This window comes from Hermetia illucens, chromosome 3 (genome assembly GCF_905115235.1).
Source record: "Hermetia illucens chromosome 3, iHerIll2.2.curated.20191125, whole genome shotgun sequence".
Taxonomy (NCBI): domain Eukaryota; kingdom Metazoa; phylum Arthropoda; class Insecta; order Diptera; family Stratiomyidae; genus Hermetia; species Hermetia illucens.
Genome location: NC_051851.1, coordinates 101,983,878 through 102,006,508, shown reverse-complemented (window position 1 = coordinate 102,006,508; position 22,631 = coordinate 101,983,878). Strand labels below are relative to the sequence as shown.

The 22,631-nt window shown below is 44.2% G+C and overlaps 1 protein-coding gene across 1 annotated transcript in view; it reads left to right on the top strand.

Moving 5' to 3' along the window:
• Window positions 1-2,373: 2,373 nt before the first annotated feature.
• LOC119651044 (serine/threonine-protein kinase D3) overlaps window positions 2,374-22,631 on the top strand; it is a 122,618-nt gene continuing 102,360 nt past the window's right edge. Inside the window, exon 1 of the mRNA XM_038054366.1 lies at window positions 2,374-3,473. The gene's annotated coding sequence lies outside the window, so the exon portion shown is untranslated. The remainder of the gene's footprint in view (window positions 3,474-22,631) is intronic.

Below are 22,631 nucleotides of genomic sequence, written 5' to 3'. Positions count from 1 at the left end.
CAGGCGTTTCCCAGTTTTTATGCTCCATCGTGGGTACCAATCCACGTTTCGCCCTGGGACCTATACTACCCTTTGTGCAATAAATATCGCATGACTATATTTGGTGAAAGAAAAATTCACAACCCCCTTTTGAATGCCTACCCCTCCCCTTATATTCCACGTAGAATGTATGCGTGGGCGTTCACAGTCCCCACCTTTCCACCAAATTTAGGGTTAATATATAACCGTTTCTGAAAAAGATGCATGTGTGACAGGTCAATTCGGTCACCTAATACAGAAATGCTTGGCAAAGATTGGTATTCCCGCTTATCTCGCTATTGTTAATAGCTACTAACAAGAACGGAGGCTCTGGCAAGAAACCGATGACGGACCCCAGGAGTACGTTGTCCCTGCCGGTGTTCCACAGGCCTTCTTACTGCTCTAGAACATCTTGTACAACGATGTGCTTAATCTTCTGATCCGGGAGGGAGTCGCGGTGGTGTGTTATGACGACGACATAGCAGTGTTTTTGGTTGCAAGCATCTTGGAGATGTGAAGTTATACTTATGCGAAGCAATCAGTGCTGTTAAGGTTTGGCTAGGGAGTTGCTTGTGTACTTGCTGAGGAAACGGGTCCTTATTACCAAGCGCCGTAAAAGAAATTATGCTCTTATTCAAATTCGGGATTATGTCATTACTCCTAAGCCGGCCATTAAATACTTGGGAGTGGTGATTGACGTAAAGGTCAGCTTTAAGCAACACATGTAGTATTTTGGCCAGAAAGCATTCACTGGAAGAATGGCAAATATGGCCTTCCCAAACATGATGCCGAACATGGGAGGGCTAAGACATACTACTAGGTTGCTTAGAGGTGAGGGGCATATGCAGCCCCAGTTTGGGGAAAGGCATTGCAGATTGCAATTCATGCTCATAAACTGAAAGCAATCTACAGCAGGACAGCCCTAAGGGTGTGTTCTGCCTTTAGGGCTGCCTCAGATAATGCTGCATCATCTCGGGAATAATGCCCGTTGACATCTTGGCAGATGAGATGACGAACTTATATATGTTCGTGATCTCATCTGCCAAGATGCCAGTAGGGATCATTGAAGTCCATCCATGCCACAAAGGAGGGCAGATCAAAAACGCTGAAAGCGAGAGATCTCTGAATAGATGGCAAGAGCCTTGGGAACGCTCGAGAAAGGGTCGGTGGACTCACAGTTTCTCACGGGGGCATAGAGGATATCGCCAGCACCTGTACATGTTTAAAGTGCAAACTGCGATGGAGTCCCAGAGTACCCAGAGCGCGTGTTCTTTCACTGTTTAGATTTGTGGAGGAACCTATCGGAGACTCTCGGAGAGGTGCTGGTACAAGAAAATCTGGTGAGAAAAACGCTAGCACAGTGAATGCCGTGCGGTGAACCTAATGATTGCATCTATCCAGAACAAACTGCGAAAGGCAGAGGAGACGAGAAAACCACGGTTACGTACGCCGCTTTGAGAAGAAAGGTGGCAAAGTTGGAGTAAGCTGGCTCCGCTAATGGTGGTTCCGCGGGACACGGGGGCAGCCAGGAGTGATTTTAGTAGGTAAAAATCACACACGCTGGCAGGCCAATGTTAAAGATTTCCACCCCCTCAAGAAAAAAAACCGCCAGGCAAACAGTAAACCCATTTTAATAAGGTTTTGTTTTACATAAAACGGTCAAAACGCCGAAACGCGTTTTCCAAGGATTAAGTAAATAAAATTGATCTTCCTTTTCTCCTCAATGCAGATATTTAGATTCAACTTTCAATTGGCAGATATTAAGGCTGTGGCAATTCCAAAGCTTACCCATAAACGTCCAGCAATTGTATGGAATTATTGTATTTGCATAAGAAGTAAAATTCGAGAACTCCCCCCACTGTTTAGAAAGAACCGAGGAATATGTTAAATGATTAAGGAAATTACAAACAATTGGGATTTTAACAAGCTCAGAAAATTCTTCTTTGACTGCTTTGGGGTTAACTTAGCGCTTTGATGTGTAAGCAAGCGATAACAGCCAAATCGTTGGTAATTTTGAAATTAATTGCGTAATTTGGAAGAAGCAAAACTAAGGCGGAAAGTGTAATTTAAGTTGAATTCGTTCGAAATTCTTGCAAGTGAATTGAATCTATCGCGGCTAGTGAACGTTACAAGGCTACGTATTTATGCACAATCAGTAGCAACGTTCTCCAAACGAAAATCTCCATCCACCTACGCCCCTGCGTCCAACTGAAAGATGCGGTCCGACGGGAGATGTATCTGTTGTTTACATGGAAGGCGAAGAAGAAGAGAAACACCTCATGCGCGGTAAAGGTGTTCTTCACTACGCAAGCTTTCCAGCTCTCCGCGTTTACGTGCGTGTGTGTGTGCGTTAGATTCTGGCCGAGGATTGACGTTGCCACTGGAGCCCAAGAATTCATCTATGACAATTGCTCCCAGAGAAGATAGTGGACTGCCTGGTGCGAATCTAGCGTAGGAGCTCTTCGGCGGGCCCAGTTTGCGCTAGTTACTGGCCAAGTACCGGATTCTCGCGCAGCGAATCTCGGAGGAATCGAGTGTGCACATGATACCAACGTTGCTCACATGAGTGAGTCGCGACAGGTTTTCAGTCTTGCGAGGTTCAGATGCTAGACCCAGTCCGGGTGCGTCGGGCGGCGGGGATCAAGTGGCTAGACCGCTATGAAGTTTGGAATATTTGAAAAGCTACCGAAGGTGATGGTGAAACTGTAGATACTTTTCGCGGGCCATGGCCTCTACGCTGGTACTTTGTGCATAGTAGTTGGAGCGGTCGGGTGTATGCCAGGTTCGCTCGCGCTTCTTCCGATTCCTCCTGGTTCACGGGAACTTTGTGCTGCTCGCATCGTCCGAGTCCGGTTCGCCTTGCAAATCGCGTGCTGATTGCCGGAAGGTGATTTGGTTCAGTGTCAAGAGTTCAAGAGTTAATCAAAGCCGTGGAATCGTCATTCCCAGCGCAAGTGGCGGAAAGTGGAGAGAAAGTTGTTGTGGCGTGCACGGTCAGTGTCGAGAAAAGTCCAGGGAACGTAATCCCAGCGGTGAATGGTGCGAGCGGAAGCCCTCAGCGTGCGGCCAACCTTAGACGTGTTATCCTAACAGCGAAGACCTCTTCACCGCCCAGCGAAGCAGTGTCGGGGCAGTGAACGGGTTAAAGGCTGAAGTGCGGCTTCTCCGACTTTGACTCCTCGCGAAGTAAAGCAACAACAAGTGTGGATGAATAAGTGATGTCTGGGAGTGGTGTCTATTCGGCGATTTATCCCATGTCGCTGGGTTTTCGACAAGCTTAGTTCCGTCTTCCTCGAGCGGTCTTCAGTGCTGGCGTTTCGTAGATGCGCGTTGTCGACGGGAATCAAGTGCCACCAAGTTAACTTGTCCAGTCATTGAATCAGGGCACCATTTGCTGGGCAGAGCAGAAAACCAGGCTGGATCTGCCCTCTCCTGAGCAGCTGTACCCGCCCCCGGTGAGTGCCTTCCTCTATCCAAGTATTCGCGAATTTGTCCTTTTAGGTGATAATTAGACGGCTGCATATATCTGGGGAATTAGTCACCAGTAACGGTACCAAATATCTGTTACTGGAGAGCTTTCGAACGTGCGGACCGTTCACTTCTATGGAGAACGGCCGTTCGCTCGTCGTCAGTCTGTAAGTTGTGCTGCTGCCGCGGCGCCGTATCACCGCTGCTTGACTCAGAAGCGCTTGGTCCAGGCCGCGACTGGCCTCTAATCATACCAAATCCCGCACTGATAACAACGCTTGTGGGTTAAGATGTAATCAAACGTGTTCCTAGCCGAACCGTGGTCGCTAAGAACGCTGGGCGCAATTCTTACACGTTAACATCTCATCGCTTCCAGTCACGTCGGCTGGCGGAGAAGGGAAGGTGAACAGTTGTACATACGTACGAGTGGATGGATACCTGTTTTGCTCTTCGGCATCTTTTTGTTCAGATGGTTACTGGGCAGGTGATGTGGGGGCCGCGGATCCGTCCCAAACTCCATTGTGGAGATGTTTCCGTCGAATGCCTTAAACTGTTATCGTGGCACATACGAAATCGAAGTGTGTAGCTAAGGGAAAGCGGCCGAGGCCGATAGAACGGCGCACGACAAACAAACAAAGATACATTTGGGTTGAGAGCGTTCCTACCTAGCCAGCACAAATAACACCCAAGACATGAGGAGGTGGCCGTCAGCAGTCGGAAGCAATTTTAATGGCTTGATGGAGTGGTAACGGCTGGGTAACTGCTGTGTCGGCAAGTAAGAGTCGGTTGGCGAAAAGGTAAATGTGGGTGAGTGGCGAAGAAATCTGGAATCTTTTGTTCGGGTGGCTGAGCAGCGACCGGCTCGTCTCGCTCCGCATGCCAACACCTAATTAGTCAGCGGGCGCACGGTGCACTTACTAAAATATCCACTCCAATTTTCGCCTAAAGCTAATTGCTTGGTCGCCTTAGCCCGTTACTGTAATTTAGGCATACGTAGTTGTCCAGAGGAAATAATGCCACCATAAAGTAAAAGTTGCGGTCCGAGTTTTAGCCCAGAAAAAAATCAGTACCATTCCCTTATTTTAGCGGAAGACTTTCGTTCGGTTGGCATCGAAAGTCATCTGTAGGCGGTCAAACGACCTGACGAGTATATCTAAGAACTTCCAAACGAACGTATGCACGTACCCACACATGTGTTTATATGTATATCCTGCCTGCCTAATGAAAGTTTGATTCTGCATTCAATAATGTTGATCAAATAAACACTTCACCGCCACAATAAGCTGAGAACAGTTTTGTGTGCAACACTTTGTTGCTATTCGTGTCTTCCCATGTTAACAGTGATCCAATGCACCTGCCTTCTCTGGAGAAGATTCAAACATTCCATGTTATCTGCATTCCACAAATACCTTCACCGGGTAAACGGCGTTTGTTCGGCTTTGAGTGAATCGCTATGGAGCATAACAGAAGCGCTGGTTTTAGGGTTTCAAAAGCGACCATTAAGATAAATACTTTCGCACGCATGCAATGTTGTGCAGGGGAAGGTGTAAAAGTGGAAAATCTGCCCCAGGAAACATTTGTGGGTACATTGAACGGAGATACTATTGGGAAATGAGATAACTTATTCAAAAAGAAAGCATGCCAAACACTCATTATATCAATTGGAATGTGGCAGCGAAAGATGATGAGTTTTCTTTTTTAAAATGTTTTATTCACCGAATCTTTCATTAATAGATAAATAATCAAATCTTAGCACTAATTGAAATTTGAACTTGTTGTATGGGTAGGCGGGAAGGTTTTCACGTAAACATTTTTCAACCTCAGAGCTCCATCTTTAACGAGTGGAATCTGCGCGTTCCGGTAGATATTGGAGATTTTGACGTAAATGGTGCGCGAAGTAATCTTTAGTATTCTCGACTGTGACTTTTGTAGGATTTCATTGCTGGCCAAACGTATAAAAGTCCAGGGCATTGCATAGATGCAAATTTGTCCGATTTGCTCGGAAACGATTGATGCTCCTGTGACGAAATTCGGTGAGTACGTGTGGTTTATGAATCCTTTTGCGTACAACGAGTGGCATCATTTGGCACTGGGTTTAGGGAGGAAATCCCCATACAAGCGAAAGGGTAGTGTGCTTTTTTTACACAAAATATGATCATGTGGGACATCAAATGCAAGGGCTCAATTACTACTTTTCGAAACTGATTTTATTTCTGATACAAGGTGAAATATACGCAAATAAAGCTAACAATAGCGTATCATAGAAGTGCAAAATTGGGTACCTTTATAAGTAATGATATACTACACAATTTTGGAAAGCTTGAAAATCTAGCTATTATCAACAAAGTTATAACACAACAAAATTTCACATGAATTTATCGTTCTCTTAGATTTGTATGACATCATCATCATATAAAATGAACTCATATATATACATACATATACATATGTATATCGAGGACTATTTTGAGTTTTTAGCTGTTTTTTTTTTGGGGGTAGAGCAGGTGAATGCATTTACGCACACAGTGTTGGACTCCCGATTCGGTACGTCGTCCGACTACCAACTAAACACCTCCCCATCATCAGAGAGCTAGCCTGGAACCGTTTGTCACATTACTTCGGGCCAGCCCCCGAACTCTCCCGCCTTGCGGAGCCTTCAAATCAGGGAATTCCTTTCACCAACGGGAGGGGAGGAAGGGAACTGTGAGTTCAAGGAGCCCCCTGCCATCCAGCTCCTCCACCGGTCGAGTTCTATCTTCTTAGCAACGAGAAGGGCCCGAACGTAATGGGCAACACGGTTCCAGCTGTCAGCAGTCCTCAGCATCTCTTCGACAATGTTGTCTGGAGAGAGATCCCCTGTGTTTAAATAGAGCTGCTGACGAACCCCATCCCACCTTCCACAAGAAAAAAAAGTGTGGTGGGCATCGTCCACAACTCCATTGCAAAACTCACAATCCGGAGAACGCGCCTTTCCAATCTTGTGCAGGTAAGACTGAAAACTTCCATGCCCACTTAAAAATTGAGTAAGGAAATAGTCAGTCTCACCATGCTTTCGATTCAGCCACGCACCTAAGTTGCCGATGAGTCGCGCAGTCCATCTGCCTCTAGTTTCATTTTGCCAAGAGAGCTGCCACTCGTCTAGAGTGTGTTGCCGTTCTTCGCGAGCAACCACTTCCCTTGGCTCATCTCCCTTGCGCTTGTATATGGCCTGACGCTCCCTAGCAAGAAGGGCAACGGGGATAACTCCCGCGATCACCATCACGGCCGGTTCAGAAACTGTGCGGTACGCAGACGCCACCCGTAAAGCTCCCCGTCTCTGTATTTGCGCGAGGCGTCTACGATATACCTCCTTGTTAAGAGCGCCAGCCCATACCTCTGCGCCGTAGAGCAGGACAGACTGCGTTGAGCTCATCAGGAGACGTCGCCTACTAGACGTAGGACCCCCAATGTTTGCCATTAGCCTACTTAACGCCGAAACTCCAGCAGCAGCCTTGTTCGCTGCTGCTTGGATTTGCTCAGAAAAGGTCATCTTTGAGTCAAGAGTCAACCCGAGGTACTTTACCGCTGATTTTGACTCGATTATCGACTCGCCGAACGATATGGGACGCAGGGTCGGAATTCTCTTTTTAGTCAGGATGACTACTTCGGTTTTTTCCAGTGCAAGGTTGAAACTATGAGTAGTCATCCATCCGCTTACCCGTCGCATCAATATGCCGAGTCTGCTTTGCGCCTGTTCGACAGTGCTTCCAGCAACAAGCACTGCGACATCATCTGCGTAGCCGACTAGGCGCGACTCTTCTGGCATGTCGAGTTTAAGCAGACTGTTATAGGTAGCGTTCCAGAGGTCCGGCCCTAGGATGGATCCCTGTGCTACCCCCGACGTGACCTCCATCCACCTTTGACCCTCTAGTGTTTCGTAGAGCAGGGAGCGGTTCCTCAGATAGTCCCTCAAAATCCGTAAGAGATAGTTCGGCACGTTGAAGGTATTGTCTAGTGTGCCTAGAATGTCTTTCCATCTTACGGTATTGAAGGCGTTTCTGACGTCAAGCGTTACGAGGAGCACCACCCGTCGAGTTCGGCGGCTATGTGCCTCTGCTCGTCGAACGGCGTCCACGACCTGCATGACAGCATCAATTGTCGATCTCCCTGCCCTAAAACCAAACTGCCGGGGAGATAAATCTCCGGCAGCGCGTATCACTTCAGCGAGTCTACTTCTGATGAGCTTTTCGAGTACTTTCCCAGCAGTATCAAGCATACATAGTGGGCGGTATGAAGACGGCAATTCGGGATCGCCTTTCCCTTTAGGGATCAGCGCAAGCCTCGCAACTTTCCAACGAGCAGGGAAAATGCCCTCTTTCAGGCAAGCGTTGAATGCGTCGAGCAGTAGGTCTGGCCGGTGTTGGAATACCAGTTTGTATACCTCTGCTGGAATACCATCGGGTCCAGGCGCCTTCTTGTTTTTCATAGAGAGGACTGTCTGTTCCAACTCTTTTATAGAGAAAAGTGGACAGTCCTCTGCGCTCTCCGCGCCGACGTCACCATCCCATACGGGGTGGGCAGGGATGAGTGCCCTCACAATGCGGTCCATCTGTTCGGCCTTAAGTGAACAGGGTTTCCGCAGAGCCCCGATTTTTCGGGTTACAAGTTTGTAACCAAGTCCCCACGGATCCCCATTCACCTCGTCGATCAGATCTTGCCAGCAGCGAGCTTTGCTCTTGTTTATTGCGCTGCGGAGTCTCCTTTTGGCTGATTTGTACTCCATCATTATGGTACATCACTCCCCCCGGTCGCCTAGACGTTGTGTTAAGCGGCGGAGTCTGTGACACTCCTTCCGGAGCTCTGCTATTTCCACTGTCCACCAATACATGGAAGGTTTGCCGCGCCTCGATGTTTTCCTGGGCATGGAGGCTCCGCAGACCGTCGTTATCAGGTTCATAACTGAATTTACGACAGTGTCAGCCGCGGCGCCACCGCCCCCAGGAGTACCCTTCAGCGTGGCCCCACCTGTTCCAAGAGTTTCGACAAACTTCCCGGTGTTCACTTTCGCGACGTTCCATATACCGAAAGATTGCTGGGATGGCGCACACCGAGAGTTTGTGTCCACCACTTCGAAAGCAATGTATTGGTGGTCACTTGCCGAAAAGTCTTCCAGAACTCGCCACCCGTCCACCAGCGACACGAGTGATTCCGACGCGAAGGTTACGTCTGGAATGCTTCCTTCGCAGCCCGGGCGCCGGAACGTTGGGGTGGATCCGGTGTTTAGAACTACCAGTCCTGTTCTCGCCGCCATTTCCAGAATTCGTTTCCCTCTGGAATCTGTGTGAGGCATGCCCCATTCAAGTGCCCTAGCGTTGAAGTCACCCCCGACCAGGATCCACCCATCTGTGCTTAAGATAGCGTCCTCCAAAGCATCAAGCCTCCGACGAAAGTCCGGCATCGTCTCATTCGGCGTAAGATAGACACTAAAAAACGTTATCCCTGAACACCGAATCCAGACAAAGCCGTCCCCTCGGCCTTGGGCAAGAACCCCCAGGAGGGTGCCGTCCCGAACCCAGATGGCAGCGGTACCTGATATGTCTGGGTGCCATGAAACTGGGCCCTTGTTTCGATACTGCTCACTGATGAGTACTAAATCAGCTTTGGTCTCCGCAGCGAACTGCGCTAGCAACTCCTGAGCGGGTGCACTCCGGTGCATTTTGATTTGTAGGATGCGAATCATGTTGACCGTATCCTAGCTCTTTCCAGTTCTGCTCTGAAAACTGGACACCGCCCCGATCCCGCAGTGTGCGCAATGCTCTCATCAGTCGCGCCACGGTCCCTGCATAGGACGCAGCTTTCCTTTTCATTGCAGCTATTCGGTTTATGGCCTGCCTGACCGCATTTACGGCATGTTGCCCTTCTGTCAGGTCCCCGACAGTTTGCAGATGTGTGCCCATAATCCAAACATCTGTAACATTTGGTTGGGGCGGCCCGAATTCGTATCCTACACACTACCCAACCAATTCTTATTTTCCCGCTGTTTAGAAGCTTGCTCGCGTATTGCTCGGCAACTTCCACCACAGCGAGTTTTTGGCCTCGGGAGTTTGCGGAGGTGATACCAATCCGGACACTGGTTACCTCCGGGCATTCGCGTTTGATGGCCTCTTCTACCTCGTTCTTTTCCGTGAGACAGTCAAGGTCTCGGATTTCTAAAGCACACGTGGGTTCCAGGCTAGAAACCAAAGCTTTTTCTCCTAGAAGCCCCTTGACTGCTTCACAGAACGTGACTTTATTTATAGTCTTCGGGCCTAGTTCGACTAAGACTCCACCGCCCTTCGTTTTACGTATGGAAGACACCTCCGCTCCGTTGTCTTCGGGTTTGATTTTGTAACGAATTTCGCTGAGGACTTCCGCAAAAGTCTTACCTTCCGTCGGCTTAATAAGCAAAGCTGGCGGTCTAGTCCTCCTTCGTCTCCCCACCTTTTCTTTTGGCACTCCGTTCTTCGTGTCCGCCTTAATTTTAGGCAGAGGTTTTTCTGATGGCGCGATGTGTTGTTGTCTTTTGATCCTCTTTGCCTTCTTCTTTTCAGCCCTGGAGAGTACCTGAGTGAAGTCTCCTTCAGATGTCCCTTCCTCCTTTCGTTTTTTACCAAGTTCGCTCTGCAATGAACTGTCAGCGATCCGTTTGGTACTCGTGGTGTTCTCCTCGGGAAGCGCGGTTATTTCTGCTTCCTGCGGATTTTGTCTTACTTTCCATGCTCGCCTATAGTATGAAATCCTGTCCAGGAGCTCTTCCAGCTCCATTAGCCCGTTTTTCACCCCCTTACCGACGTTTTTCTGGAGGTACGTCGCAGATCGCATATGCTTCACAACTGCCGTGCATTTTTTAATAAGTCTTTCCTCTTTAGCTTGCGCCAGAGTAATCGACAGTCCTCCCACTCGGCTTATATTCGAAACCATTTTATTAGTTTCGGCAGTTTCCACTGTGCCTCTTTCCCCAATTACAGCACTGTGCGGTATGGTCTGGGTTCCTGTCTGTGTTGCAGGTGCCGCATCACTTTCTGAGTCTTTCTCTCCGTCTGCGCGTCCCGATGTCTCGTCGGGTATTTCAGCCCTTGTTGCGACCTTCGCTGGGCGCTGGGGCGAACGGCGCATTTTCGTGCTGCGAATAAACGCAGCCAGCTCACTCTCCGTTTCCACTATCTCCTCGTTTCGTTCGTTTTTATTCTCCATTTGAGTTGTTTACCAGCGCATCGTGTGCAAAGGAGCGGGCTGCAATAGTCAGGAACGGGTATACCTTCGGGGACACAGCCCCTACCTCAGTTCTCTGAGGCCTGACCTACGCTTAGCTGATCCCGGAATTCACGGACAGATCAGCGCTCGCTCGAGGCAACACGGTCCACTAACACCGGTTCAATGCACACTACCCGACCAGGGTCCCGAAGGGGCTGGCTCCTGATACACGCCACAACTACCACCTTGGCAGAGCTAGGCTCACATCACCCCATCGACGTCGACAGGGAGTTGCCGACGGCTCCAGACTCCTAGGACGCAAGTATTATGCCAGCTAGGGGGTCAGAACTACTTGCTCGGGCACCTCGGGGACGCCACTCCCCATATCGTAAACGACCCATGAAGGATCGTTGACGATCCCTGAGGGAGAGTTTTTAGCTATGTACGAATAGGAAAACGTGCATAGGAAATTGTTGACACAAGATGAACACAAAACCATTACACCCGAAGCGTCCAGCCTCCGTGATTCCGACTTGGAGATACGAAGGTCAACCGAATCACAGCTATCAGTGTTACAATTTTCGCCCGCGACATATAAGCTTATGGTCTCTCATTAGTTTTCATTTTTCCAAGTTCATTCATCATTGTATCTTTCACGTCTCGCAGATGTAATAATATATACTGTAATCTTATTGACTAAAACGAATATAAATTCCTCCTTAGTGTTTGAGTTTTTTGATTATTATAAAGTTATCTTTGACAGTATTCTGAGGCGAAGATTAATCAATCAATGAGAATTTTTTAACAATTTTCTGGCAAGAATATTTGGATGATCTTTTAATTTTTACAATATTTATTAATTTCTATTTCGTCATCTACGAGAGGAACATTCAGATTTCGAAGCAAGCTACTATTATTGATTAATAAAGTTCATTAGTTATTATTCGAAGGACCTTCGACTGCGTTTATTGGAGCCGTTTGATGTTGGAAGGTTTTGTTGCATCCAATAACTGAATTCCGAAGGTCCAGGTGGGTTTAATTAATAGCTCACTTTCTAGCGATAAAATATTATTATTATCAACCAGTATATACTTTTGACTTTTAGTTTCACTTGCATTCTTTTAATTTCGATGTGTCTCCTCCAAGTTAAACGCCGATCCAAGCACAAGCCAAAATGTCTAACATTGTATCATCACATCACTTTGTAGAATATTGATTCCATTTATCGGAATGGGTGGGCAAGTTTTCCGATGCAGAGTAAAGGTAACGCAACAGCTCTGGTTCGTGCGAATTCTCCATGCTATTAGCATTTCTAGGGATTCGGAGGTATCTTCAGAGCTTTTATGGAAGGATTGCCGTGTCGTCCGCAAACGTAGATATAAACAAATGATCGTCAACTGACAGATTGGAAACATATACCAGTTATAATAATAATAATAGTCCTAGTATGCTTCATTGGAGATCTTAATCGGAACGACCGATCTGAAGGACCTGAAGATACCATACATATTTGCCGGTAGAATTTTTCGAATCTTGTACAATAGCCTTTTGTACCACATTTGGTCAAACGCCTTGGCATTATCGAGGAACTTGGTGGAACAACATTACCTTGGTTGAAAGCGTTGAACCTGTTCTGTTGTGTCGTGCCTTTCTCGGAAGTCGAATTGATGATCGGAGACAGAATCTTTGATGCCAACAGTTTTTCAAACACTTTTGATAAGGTAGGAAGTAGGCTTTTCGGGCGGTAGGATACTACTTTCCTGGTTTTTCAACAGTAATTATAACAGAAATTTCCCACATGCTCAGAAAGTAACCAATATGTGTCATCGAATTGAAGATCTGTTTGTAATTTTAGTCGTGGCTACGTCCTTTCTTAGGATCGAGTTCCCTGATGATTTGAAAGATATTTTCACCTTTGAAGCTAAGATGAGTTTTAATAGATGAGAATTAGCATTTTGGAAGCTGAACTTTGTTTTCCACTTAATTCGGTGTAAAACTATTTTCCAAATGGGCCGCGAGTGTAGCACATTTTTCACAGGTATTACAAACCCAGCTACTATAATACTTTCTAGGTGCAAATGTGGTAAATGCCGTTTCGTTTTTAAGGTTTTATGTTAAAAACAACTTTATTAAAATTGATTTATTGTCTCACTGTCCGTCCCCGTGGCTGTCTGTCTATCTGACTGTCACATTTATTAATTTAGATTCCTAAACGCCTCCCAAAGAAAATAATGGGTGCCCACTATCACAGTTAGGTAGTTTTGCAAACTCTGCTGAGTTTTATCATTCAGGGGTTTTCGCAGGCTTTCTGTCGGCTCTGATAGTTCAGTTTTTAACCTTGGGGAACGATGCGTTTGCCATGCCCATCTCAGATTTTGTTTTATGTTGATCATTTTTAGGATACGCCTTGAGGGCATATATTGATCGGCCACCCTCTAATTTAGTTTCGTAGGTAGTCGCGTAGCCAGGTAGAGGATGTTGTTGAAACGCTTCTCGAAAGGTGTTCCATTGGATAGGTAGAAGTTCTCAATTCTGATATTTGAACCAGTTAGCAAATTATTAGAACTTCCGCGTCGCTTTCTTTAGAACGCTGTTCGAAAATCTGTATGATGGCAGGAGAGATCAGATGAGAGCTGGTAACACGGTTCAGCTGAAATCGTTTCTTGATGAACATTTTTTTTTATAATTCTAGAATCGATAAGGTCGGGAGTTTTACAGGGGTCGGTCGGCCAGAAAGTTGGGTTCAAAGATGGAATGAACTCATCATTCTTTGTACCGTTCAGAAGATTCCAAAGCTCCTTCCCTTACGGATTGACTAGTCGGAAGTTCCACTGAGTATGTTTCGTGTTATAATTTCTCACAGTAATGGAACTGTTGCCCAGAGTCGAAAAATTGCGGAATTGCGTTATGAAATTGCTTCACGAACTAGCGCAACCTGGATTAAATGGCATTCCACAACTGGTGTTCCTTTTGATCGACGTATCAATAAACGTTTCAAGTCGAAAATTTACCGCAGTGTCGTCTGCCTTGTTGTCTTCTATGCTTCTGAGTGTTGGCCGATAATAAAAAAAAATGAACGGCGTCTTGCGATAATGGAGTCGAAGATGTTACGTTGGACGAGTGACGTAACACGCCTTGGTCAAAAAGACGCGGAAACGACCGGTATTGAATTTGGGGAGTATGCTATAACCCCCCTCTCAACATACCCGGTACGGCACGCAAACAAAGTGAGGTGACCAGTAGATGATCATCATCTTCTCTCTTGTGACGCACGTTCAGCAGGCAACTCCTCAATCTATTGCATATCGCGATATGCTTGATTTGATTGGAAGGTCTTTTCTGCCGAGTCGTAACCAGGTTGACCTTACAGCAGGGATTTGTACTGCGGATGACGAAGCTCTGAAAGTGGTCCAAATCTACAAACTTTTTAACGCAAGATCATGCTCTCCTTCACATGTCCGAGCAGGTATTGTTAGAGCTCCCATTAATATTCAATCCTCCTATCAGAATTACAATATCATCTTCATGATGTCTCTCCTGAATTGCGTGCAGAGAGCATGCTTCTCCTGTACATCGGACTTATCCGTTAGTGTCGCACTGTAAATTACTGATTCTCCGTACCCTGCACCGAAGTCCAGATTCTGCTAGAAATAGGCTTCCACGCAAGAGAGCGCCGCTTGCGGTAGTTGTTAGCAATATTTCGACACAGGATTCGTGCGTACTATCACTTAGCTTTTGCATAGAACTCTGAAACATATTGTCACAAGGGAAGAGGAGTACTCTCCAAAACCACATTATCTCACTTCGCTTAAGCTCAAAATGTCCAGCTAATATTATCGATATTTTTGCACATATTGGAGAAAACAAACCATACGGCTGGTTGGAAGCGTGCGCACATTCCAGAAACCAATAAAAAACCATTTTCGCTAGTCCAAGTTCGATGTTCTGAAGTTAGTCCATATCTGAACCATTATTTCGATATTTTATTAGGAAGCTATTTTTGAAATTTGCAGGTTTGTCCTTTTTAGTCTCCCTTTCCAACAAACAGATAATCCTTGTAGTGCATTCTTGAACGCCAGCTCAATGGGCTCAGAGCTACAGAAATCCCGTAATTTACAGTAAGATGTAATCTCCAAGGAATTCGAAGTCGCACCCTTCTGTCAACGATATTATATTTTATTATTATCAGCGATGAGCCTAATGCTGTTTTGGTCAAACAACGAGGAAGAGTTCAATGGATTATTTGATCTTACCTAAAACATTGCAGATACGCTTACGATATCTGCCTCCTCTTGCGTCCAGGCATATATCTTAGCTGTAGGCGATCTAAAGATTAATCAACCAAACTGTGACCTATATGTGGACGAAAGATCGAAGGCATTTGTACATCTGGGGAGCGCTAATTCATCACCATCATTCGTCAATATTTCCCCTATGCTTTTTACACACACAGTGCTCAAGGCACCAGCAATGGGTGGTATTCTATGGTCCACGTTGGCAACCATGCGATTTCCACTTATCTCTTGGGTGTTTAGTTTCTGCACACTCGTTACTAAGGCCCAGATATTTTATTGGATATTCTGCCACTCCTTTGTGGACTCGCGGGGAAACAGCTATAATCATGCCTATTTGTTTCCGGTATATTGTCTCAACTAAACTTTATCTGGCATAACATCCTCGCTGACCAATTGCTCTAAGTAAAAGCATATGAAAAGCTATTTATCAGAAAATACAAAGTAATTTTTAGACATATAGTGCCCAATTTTCAATCTCCTATTTATTTTATTTATCTTTATCTAAATAATACTTGTATATCGCAGAGATATTCCTGAATTTATTCAAAAATTAACATAATTACAATTGAAACTGAAAAGTCCAAGGGCGTGAACCATGGACTAATCGTAGTTAGTGTGATCATATTACGTAACTCCAAATGATTTTCAACGCACTCGTAATTAGCTCATATAAATTTAGTAAACCTGTGTAAATCGTTATTTTAAGGGGGTCATCTCGTGTGTCGCAGCCGAGGAGTCGAATTTTTTTTCTAGCATCAATTATCATCATCAACGGCGCAACAACCGGTATCCGGTCTAGGCCTGCCTTAATAAGGAACTCCAGACATCCCCATTTTGCGCCGAGGTCCACCAATTCGATATCCCTATTAGCTCTCTGGCGTCCTGACCTACGCCATCGCTCAATCTTAGGCAGGGTCTGCCTCGTCTTCTTTTTCTACCATAGAAATTGCCCTTATAGACTTTCCGGGTGGGATCATCCTCATCCATACGGATTAAGTGACCCACCCACCGTAACCTATTGAGTCGGATTTTATCCACAACCGGACGGTCATGGTATCGCTCATAGATTTCGTCGTTATGTAGGCTACGGAATCGTCCGTCTTCATGTAGGGGGCCAAAAACTCTTCTTTCTCACGAACGCGGCCAAGAGTTCGCAATTCTTCTTGCTAAGAACCCAAGTCTCCGAGGAATACATGAGGACTGGCAATATCATTGTCTTGTACAGTAAGAGCTTCGACTATGGTGAGACGTTTCGAATTATATCTAGATATAATGTAGTTTCCGGATAGCTGAGTGGTTAGAGCACAAGGCTGTCGTACGGAAGGTCGCGGTTCAAATCTCGCTGGCGGCAGTGGGATTTGTATCGTGATTTGACGTCGGATATCAGTCGACTCAGCTGTGAATGAGTACCTGAGTCAAATCAGGGTAATAATCTCGGGCGAGCGTAATGCTGACCACATTGCCTCCTACAGTGCTTTGTAGTGTACCGTTACGGTCTTGAATGAAGTGCTCTAACATACTTCAAGGCTCTGATCCAATATGGATTGTTGTGCCAACGATTATTATTATTATAATGTAGAATATATGGGCAAAGTGATTTTTTGATATTCGGAGTCGTTCGGAAATTACGGTGTTAAACACGTAATAAGTCACATGCCAGATTTATGTTGATCGCCGTAAAACGCGTATTTATCGGTCCGAATGACTTTCGAATGACTTCACTAAAAGGACCAGAATTGAAGCCAAGGCTGTACATGTGTTTCTCGAAGAAACCTAAGGTTTATAGATTAGATATAGCAGATTAATGGTCAGTTAAGGTTTTATGGCTCAAAATCGCATTCTACTTTCTAAATGCGTTTTTCTCGAAACTGTATGTTGAAAATCGGCTGCCACCATAGCTCAAAATCTATCCAACGAAATTCTTTGAAATTTTCACGACTTATTCATAACATATTTCTACGGTCCGCAAACTAGGATAATTGGGATTCATTCAGTAGTTTTTTTTTATTCAATAAAGAAGCCTTAAATAAACACTAAAATTTACCAAAAAAAATTTAACACGGGAACAAAAATTTAGTTTTTAATATTTTTTAATAATCCTAGTTTGCGGACTGTAATTAAGTCTTGACGTTAAAATGCCGTTTACTTTTTTTCTTTAAGGTAATCACAGCGCCCTCTAGCGTGGCAGCAGGAAAACACCTTTTTTTGAAGATAGGTGCATATTATTATTATTCTGTTAAGAGAAAGTCGCACCGCGTCCTTGAAGAACTATTGTGTCCCTTTTACTGGTTATAGTGTACCTATTGATCATAGTATCTCAAGCAGGCCTACAACCGTTAGGAACTTTAGTATGTTCCCTACTTCTAGATCTTTCAGCTTTGCATCTGGTTTTAAGTGTTCTCCCAGATGCCTCGACCTACTTTTTACAAGTGCCGGACACTGCCCCAGGACGTGTATAGAGGTTTCGTCCTCCTCCTCACCTGCAGGAAGTGCCTGTAGATATCCCTAGCTTCCCTAGGTGATAGTTCAGCCGACAATGACCAGTGAGAATTCCCACTATGATTCGGAGGTTGTTTTTGGTGAGGTTCAAGCAATCCTTTGTGCGTATGGGTTCGTATCCCCCAATAAGCACCCTGGACTGCTCCATCCCTGGTAGGCCCGCCCAGTATAGTTCCCTTAACCGTTCAACCGATGGATGTATAAGTTGCTCTGTATTTTAATAACGACCAATGCTATCGTACTGGAAAAATTACTACCCATGCTCAAAATATTAATAAATATATGGTGAAAAGTTCGTATTTGTATCTTTATCCAGTTCTTCACAAAAACTTTCTAAAAACTGCGAAAAAAAGGCCTTCACACGGGATAACCCCCTTAAGTTGATTCCGAAGGTACTGGGGACATCAAGTTCACGCTGAATCCTCGAGTTCCAAAATATACAGACATATATACTCTTCAGTTTTTTGAAACATGGTGAGAAACTACAATGGAAACTAAACTAGAAATTCTTTAACTCAACTAATTTACTGCATATTCTGTTTATTATTCATGTCTAATAGTGGATATGCACGCACTTTTATTATGATTTCACAAAATTCTGCTTGGAACTTAGGCCCTTTCCCTAAATTTTTCAGGAATATTGTGTGGAAACGCTGAAATATTTTCATGCCTTTTTCAATTGGCCAATTGTGGTGAATCCAAATGGATATCGTGAATTCTAGAATGGATTTATAAAAGTCACTTGGTATTTTAATCTAATGTATATATGTGTATATATGTGGAAAAAAACAAAAACAAAATAACACATATAATGATCCTGCAAGGGACGAAAAATCTTTTCAGATGGTCGATAAGGGGCATGCTGGTTTTCGGGCTGGGTTTTCCTATATTGATCCCATCAACTTTCTACTATGTCCGCTTCTCCTGGTTTTCATTGATTTCGAGAAATTTCTGCAACGTTGACTTATAGCGTATGGTGCATATGAAATGCATAGTTTAGGGGCTTTTCGAGAGTAAGATTTCTAGATAGGCGAATGGGCCCTTATTAAAAAAAATTTTCCAGCGATTATATGGCTCAGCTGTTGCTCGGCGGAGCTGGCAGAATTATCTTTACTAATCAGACGCCTGATAACTCGCTACGTCCCGAAGGGGCTTCACAAAATCTGGCTGATTGCGGGATCATGGAAGCGAATCTTTGAACAAAAGCAACTGATTGCTGCAATTGGCAGCAAGCACGACGCGCCTGAGCTCCGAAATCCTGCGAAATCCCGAGCAATTCGACGTAGTGTTCACCGTGACAGAAGAGAATTTTTTATTGCACCTTGTCAGGGAAACAGAAGTTGCCGCAGATCACGAATTCACTGGCATGTGGTCAGAAATTCACCCATTTTGATTGCAGGGAGTCTGCGTACCCCTGACATCGCAAGGATAATAGCTGATATAATTCCGGTCAGTATCAAGGAACACCTCGAAAACTTGATCGACTGCATTGACCACATCAACACCGTATGGATCATTTTGGAATAGTGTACGTGGTGTGGATCTTTGTTTCTTCTGCTCTTCACCGATTTCCAGAAAGCTTTCAATAGTGTGAACAGGGAGTATATCCTGCGTACTGTATTTAGGAAGCGGATTTCAGGAACAAGTCGGGATACCGGAAGTACTCGGCATAATTCACGGAATGTGTGACATTAATTTTTTCGGGCGTGTATTTCACTGAGAATAACTGGTCTATTCATCCGGATTTGAAGCCACCCTGATTGTACCCGATCTGACAAGAAATTTCTGCTTTTTCCATTCAGGCAATTTCCTTTCTCCACGTTGCAACTGCTTCAGTTGAATTTTTCCTAAATGTTTGTTTTGGTCAGTAACTGATGCTGCTACAAATGGAGGATTTCTAAGTAGCGGGCTAATATATTGCAGTAGCTTGTATGTTTGTGTACGCATTTTTCATGCTTTTAATGGAAGTATGCTCTAAGCACTACTATTCTATAATACTTGCTGGCTCATAATTTTCACCATTTTCCGGCAAAATTTGCTTTTGCTGGATTTATTCAATTTCGTTCCGAGGGTTTAATTTGTTCGTCGGCTTTCTCATTCAGTATGTTTGCAAATCTTACACCTGAACTTAATGTGTATTCCTCGCTAATGCTGAACAATATATTCTGTTCCAAACGTACGAAGATTGTTTCATTGTTTAACTAATTTTTTTTTAATTGGTGGACAATAAGGTGCTGAAGCAGCCTCCTTACTGTGAGAAGCTAACCTTCCTTTATGCGAGAAGCTAACCTTCCTTTATACTTCGTCGCCTGGAATGAGATCTCCTCTCCTACTGTCGCATTTTTCAGGTCGCTGTGGCTGTTTACATTTCTCATATAACAAGGTACATCGGTGATAGTTCGTAGTATCCCGGGAAGGGGTCTCCTTAGCAACTCGAGAGAGTAAGTGTTTGTACTAGGATCCCTACTTGCAAGTTTTATTTCGAAGGCAATGCAAGTTTTTTTCCAGCTTCATTTGCAGTGTTTTGGTATTGATCTGTGCACACCGAGATATGTGGTGTGATCGTACTTCCGATTCGTCTTGGATTTGCAGGCACCAGTTTTTTATGGAAATAGAAGATGGAATTGATACTTAAAAGGGCACTATCACCTGGAAACATTGATGTTCTCAGGTCAGGGCTAGTTGGTAGATTTAAAATCCGAACTTGGATAGTATAGTCGCGGGACATGATGTGATACATGATGTATTTCATTCTAAGTTTACACCCGAAGAGAAGGGATTCCATGCAACTGTACTGGAAGCAACTTCATGCCACAAAAATTACATAGTTTACCGATAGATGTTGAGGATGGGTAGCAATCTTATGGACCTGTAACATGCAATCTGAGTTTGGTCTTTCCCACATTTAGGAATCATTGTAATTTCTAAAACCATCTAATCTTTGATGTAATGTCGATTTCATTTTTACAGAAGCATTGTTTATGCTGGTTGAAGCCATTTGCATTTCTGAGCCGTTTTTTGAATTGATTTACTTGCTTCTAAAAAGAAAAGGAGAACCGTAGTTCCAGCATTAAGACCTTTAATAGACCCACTGTACTAACCCCTTTAAAAAATCGCAAACATCGATGAATATAGTCAGTATTCGAACCTGGGGATGACGTCGAGGTCTTGAAATCATCTCAGCCATAACATCGTAAAAACCTGGCTCTAATTACGCATCATGTTTTGAGACCACGAACGGTTTATTATTTGAGTCATTGTAAGAAGAAGCCTTTTCAGACTATGGGGTGGTAAGCTTCTATTTGCTTGGCTTTCAAAACGTTTCAGGAATAAACTGTTATTCGTGCGTGTGTGTGCTCCACGACAATTGCTGCATTTTTTGGCACTAGTGTCTCCTTATTTTTTTTCCAATTATCTATTTCCGGCAGATTCTTACAAATGATGCAAACACTTGGTAGATTGTAGTATGTTTCTGTGTGTCTATTTTTTTGTTAATTCTGATTCTGCCGAACGCCAAGTGAGTTACGCGGCTTTTCTACGAAGATTTTGGATAGGGCGGTTTTTTAAGGTTTTGTGTAAAACAAAACCTTATTAAAATCGATTCAATGTCTGTCTGTCTGTCTGTCACACGCATTTTTCTCCAAAACGGCTAAACCGATCCGATCCACGCATACAGCGAGTGGCATAAATTTAGGTGGAGTTTAAAGGGGGGCTCCCCATACATGCAAAGGGGGGATTCAAAAATTTTTTCACCGGATATAGTTGTGTAGGGTATCAAATGAAAGGTCTCGATTTGTACTTTGCGAAACTGACATTAGTTTTGGCATAAATTGCAAGGTGCGTGAGTAAGGAGTCAAAATGTACGCACTTGAAGTGAGACAGGACTCATTTTCGGAAACTACTCAACCTAAAAATCCGAAAAAAATCAGGGTGGTGCGCCTAGATGAAATCTAGGCCTCAAGATATGTCCCATTCCGATATCTGCTCAAATAAACTTACTAATAGTATATTACTATTTTTTAGAAATTTACTGAAAAACCCCCTTTAAATTCATCCTAGGACTTCGGAATTTTGTACCAGCATAGAGGACAATATTTTGTGTATACCTGCAAAATTTTGTAGAAATCTGGCAATTAACGCCAAAGTTATAGCAGTTCAAACTTAGCAATTTCGCGCGATTTTACCGCTTCCAAAGCCATGCAAATCAGATGCTGACGTCATAATTACCCGGAATAATTGACATTCGCGTGAAATATTAAAGTCGCATTTATGAAGAATCTACTTAACTGCAGCACTTTTTAAAATTTTGCGTAAAACACGTATGTGAAATCTAATCTTGGAGAGATGTCCTATTCCGGTATCTGCTCAAAAAATTTACTAATAGTATATTATCAACTTTTAGAAATTCACTAAAAAACTCCCCTTAAGTTCATCCTAAGTGTACTAAATTTTGCATCGACATAGAGGACAGCTTCGTGCATACACATGCCAAGTTTCATGAAAATCCAACTATTACTGGGAAAGTTATAGCAGTTCAAACTTATCAATTTCGTGCTAATTAACAGCATCCTAAACCATACAAATAAGATGGTGACGTCATAATTAACGAGAATAATTGAAATTCGAGTAAAATATTAAAATTCCATTCAAGAAGAATCTAATTCTCCCTAGCCCTTTTTAAGGTTTTGTGTAAACACATCTTAGTTTTGACATTTGTTGGAAGGGTGGGGAGCGCGGGGGGTTGAAAGTGATCACTTCTTTAAGGGGGCCATTCTCAGAAACTACCAAACCGAAAAATCTGAAAAAAATCAGGAGGCTGACACTATATGGTGCCTGAGCTGCGAAATACCTTCCATGCCGATGTCTGTTTAAATAAAGTTGATAATAGTATATTACTAAAATTTTTTGTAATTGGTTAGAAACCCCCCTTAAGTTCATCCTAGTACCATGAAATTTTGTAGTGATATAGGCTATAATATAATATCTTACCAAGTTTGGTGGAAATTGCACTATTACCCCCCCCCCCCCCTCCTTATTTGCAAAAAGCTCAGACAGCCAGTTGTCGCAAGGCTCTTTTGAGGCCAACTTAGTAACACCAAGAGCGTTTTGCATGGACCGGAAGAGGTGGTAATCATTGCA